This window comes from Rutidosis leptorrhynchoides, chromosome 3 (genome assembly GCF_046630445.1).
Source record: "Rutidosis leptorrhynchoides isolate AG116_Rl617_1_P2 chromosome 3, CSIRO_AGI_Rlap_v1, whole genome shotgun sequence".
NCBI lineage: Eukaryota > Viridiplantae > Streptophyta > Magnoliopsida > Asterales > Asteraceae > Rutidosis > Rutidosis leptorrhynchoides.
The window spans coordinates 54,152,900-54,157,224 of NC_092335.1; the positions used below are offsets into that span (position 1 = coordinate 54,152,900).

At 32.4% G+C, this 4,325-nt stretch overlaps 1 long non-coding RNA gene across 1 annotated transcript; it reads left to right on the top strand.

The window, feature by feature from the left end:
- The first annotated feature begins 1,627 nt into the window (after nucleotides 1-1,627).
- Nucleotides 1,628-3,989, top strand: LOC139896126 (uncharacterized). Its single transcript, XR_011776132.1, has 3 exons — nucleotides 1,628-1,914; nucleotides 3,497-3,662; nucleotides 3,827-3,989. It is a non-coding gene; the product is annotated as an uncharacterized lncRNA (long non-coding RNA).
- The last annotated feature ends 336 nt before the right edge of the window (nucleotides 3,990-4,325 follow it).

The following is a 4,325-nucleotide window of genomic DNA, read 5'->3' on the forward strand; positions in this document are numbered from 1 at the left end:
CTCATTAAGAACAACCAGACTGAAATGAGATATGTTCACTCCAGCAAAAACTCTGCTGATCTTTTCACCAAAGCACTCACAACTGCTATTTTCAGAACACACGTTCACAATATTGACATGAGGCATGTTCAAAAGATGTAACAGCTCAGCGATGTCTACTTGAGGGGGAGTCGACTCTATACTGCACTCTTTTTCCCTTAGCTAAAGTTTTTTCCCACTGAGTTTTTCTTTAGCAAGGTTTTTAATGAGGCAGTACCAGTTGATCTCTAACGAAGCAAAATTGTCATCCAAGGGGGAGTGTTATGATCCACAAAAGTCATAGATGTGTCTGACAATTTAGTGATACATATTCATGGCTATTTTCACATTGATTGCAAGGCAAATATCACATATATTGAGGTGAATACTATTACTATGAAGACTTTCTATGAATCTGCCAAAAAGACCAATGTTTATTATTTACTATTAAGCCATTGTTATTTACTATAAATAGAGCATGCTATAAGCAGATGGATGTACATTACATTACACCTATTTTCAATACACTCCTTATAATATATTTTCTTCTTCTACAATTACAAGTTATTATTTTAGAACATAGGCTACTAAACGTACTTATAATACTCCTAAATTATAACAGTAATATAGTTTTTAATTATTAGTTTGTCCATTTCTTGAAATATCATTACTTGATGACAATACAGGGGCGGATTTGAGGGCGTGCAACACGTGCGCTTGCACAGGGCCCATAATCTCAAGGGGCCCATAATCAAAAAATATGCGGTACTAATAAAAAACTTAATATAATTTTTGTATATACAAAAGGCCCATTTTTTGTTGATTGCACAGGGCCCATATGAAAAATTGAAATCGACGGGACGCTCCTGTGACAATATAAACAGTTAGCGGGTTGTGGGTTACTAATCTGACTCCCTTTTAGACTGAATCTTTTTAATACATAATGAAATGGCTTGGAGAACTGCATAAACCTCAGTAAGAGGTGTTCAAGCTCAGTCTTATGAAGGTCTTGATCATTGATTACATCATGAACTTTTCATACTGAATGAAGAAGAAAATGACGTAGATGGATTAGAAAATGCTAGCCACCGAGAGGTTTGTAAACTGATGAATACAACGGAAAGCAGGATAAGGATAGTCGAAAATAATATGTTATATAACTGTATTCCGAAACATCAAGGTACGTCTACTGAATGATCTGTTGCTTATTTGGTTACAAAAAAGGTGGTGGATGTTTTTTTATGATGTGTAATTTAGTTAGGGTGTGTTTGGATGAAACTAGCTAGAGCTGGAGCTTATAGCTGGAGCTGGAGCTTATGGACTAGAGCTGGAGCTGGAGCTTATTTTTTTAGTTGGTAGCTGGAGCTTATTATTTTTTATAAGTGTTTGGTAAACTAGCTGGAGCTTATTTTCTAGTTCATAAGCTCTACTTTTTTTCATAAGCTACTAGAAGTAGCTTATTTTTCTAGAGCTTATGATTTTCATAAGCTCTACTTTTTATGTCTACCAAACAAAACTTATTACTTAGAGCTTATTAAAATCATAAGCTCAAGCTCCTAGAAGCTCTTATAAGCTCCCATAAGCTTTTCTACCAAACACACCCTTAGTGTACAATGGTTCATATGAAAAATTCATTAGTGATTATGATCTAATCATATGATCAAATCTGGTTGTCTGATTATGATTTGCTTTTGGTTATATTTTTTATAATAAATATTCTCAACTACCAATTAATTTGTATTGTACCATGGATCTATTTATTTTTTTATATAATGCAAAATATGATATGAATGATTTACTCTCATATAGGGAAAAATGTTTTAGTTTGTCGGGTATGTTGCAATTAGGAAGAAGCCCCTGAGTAATCCTCATATCCCTGAAGATAAATAAGAATTGGTAACAAAAAAGTTATATAGGGCAATCCAACCCATTTTGACATCTTACCTTAACCTGCTTGACTTTATGAGTCGCTAACATGGTATTTTTGGTCATATATCTTAACTAGAATATGGCCCATCCCGCTTCGCTGGGCCAAAGTGCGTTGTTGCTGATGAAATAAATATCGTTATATATAAAAGTATATGCTTTCGGTTAAAATATCTCGTATTACTTTTAACCAAATAAAAAAATCAATCACAAAAAATTCAGTTAGACCTAACAAATGCGATTAGTTTAAATTTTCATAATTTAACCGATCAAATCCACATAATTTAGTTGTTTAAATTGTTAGCACAAAAAATAATTAGTAAACAAAAGTAAATAATATTTGTCATGTATAACTCATTTATGCACATTAATAACATTTAATAAGTTATCTTTACAAAAATTAAAAAGAATATACATTTATAAAAAATTTAAATTTTAAAACTACAAATTAATAAATATGTACAACACTTTTTATAATTTTTCTTTATTAGAAAAAAGGATAAAAAAATATCACTGCCTCACTTATCCATTCATTTCCAATATACGCGAAAAAAAACAAAATGTGGCTAATAAACTTATACTTTTTCCGTTAGCCTAAATTTTGGTATGCGCGTTGCAGCAGAACATTCTAACATTTTTTATGAAGCTAATGTTGAGTGAGAACTGAGAAAAAAATTTCCTAGAAAAAGAAATAAAGGGGCTAGAAGGACTCGAACACGGGTCATTTATTTTACCAACTCACGAGCTTACCAGTTGATGTAGCAATCCACTCGTTATTATAAGTTGAATTTATTTATTTATTATATATATGTTTTTCTTAAAAAAAGTATCCGTTTCGAATATAGTTAGTTGCGTTTTGTTCGTAAAATCATTTCGAGTTGAAAGGTGATAACGGAGAAGTGTAACTCGCGACGAAAAAAGAGATAAATCCCGTAAAAAAAATTGGGTTGTTTTTATTTAATACTCCCTCCGTCTCAAATCTATTGTCCCAAGACAAAAAACACGCAGTTTTAGGAAATCTCACTAACTTCATTCTCCACCAATAATATATCTTCTCTCTTCAAAATAACCTTTTTTGATTGGTTGAAAAAGAATCAGAACAATTAATTTGGGACATTTTAAAATGGAATAATGGACAATAGATTTGGGACGGAGGGAGTAATTATTTTATTGAATTAGAAAGTTACATTTTGTAACCCTCAAGTTACATTTCAAATACAACTGTAAAACTTGAAAAGTAACACCTTTTACCCCTAAGCTTCAATTGGTTTGACCATTTTCTTCCCTAGACCAAACGACCCAAAAAATGTGAGGTTTAAAACACGAAACTACAAAACATCCTTTCAGTAAAAGTAACACCTTTTACCCCTAAGCTTCAATTGGTTTGACCATTTTCTTCCGTAGACCAAACGACCCAAAAAATGTGAGGTTTAAAACACGAAACTACAAAACATCCTTTCAGTAATAAAGAGATTGATAATGATAATGATAATACTTTGTAATTCCTTCAGGTTGGGAGATTGATAATGATAATACTTTGTAATTCCTTCAGGTTGGGAGAGAGCGACAACGATTCGACTTTGATGCTTTTGATGGGTCGATATGTCTGTAAGGATACCAAAAGTCTCTCAATTTTGATGGTGTTCCCTAGAAGTTCAACTTTCCATGGTAACTTTCATGACATTTTTCTTGCCATCTTCAAGTAAACCAACTTGCCAGTGAGTAGTCTTTGGTTTCCTTTCTCAAATTTTCATTATAAAACCTCTTAAATACCAAATGTTATGTTACTAGAGGGTACCGATGTATCTAATATATATATATCACTGAGGGATTAAAATTTAAAAGCAATCAAATGTTGTCTCAGTCGAATCACTTTATGCAGTTTTCTTATGCTACTTACTCACCTGAAGAAAGTATGTGCTGCTTTAGGAAGCGTTTACATCCGCGATCGTTGTCGAAGTGCAAAGTGGCATTTACGAGTCGTGAAATACTAATCAGGTTCTAACGTTCTGCAGCTGTGTTTCTTTTCATGTTAGCAAAATACTATGTGTGCAGCTGTGTTTCTTTTCATGTTAGCAAAATACTATGTGTCGTATATACATTTCGTTAACATCATCCGTGTATGACTCAGTGATGATTCTATATTGCAATTTGTCCGCTTAGATTTGTAGCAACAATTTCATTCTTGATATTATTAAACTATTAGAATTAGATTGACTTGGTAATCTATGAATATTACCAATTTCGATTATAGTTTACATCTTACTTCCTGATATCATAGTTATCCTTGTGAGCCTCTTAAGATATGTGAATTATTCGTTTACCTAAATTTGAAATTATTGTTTTTTTTTCCTGAAAGAATTGTGAGAGTGATACGACAG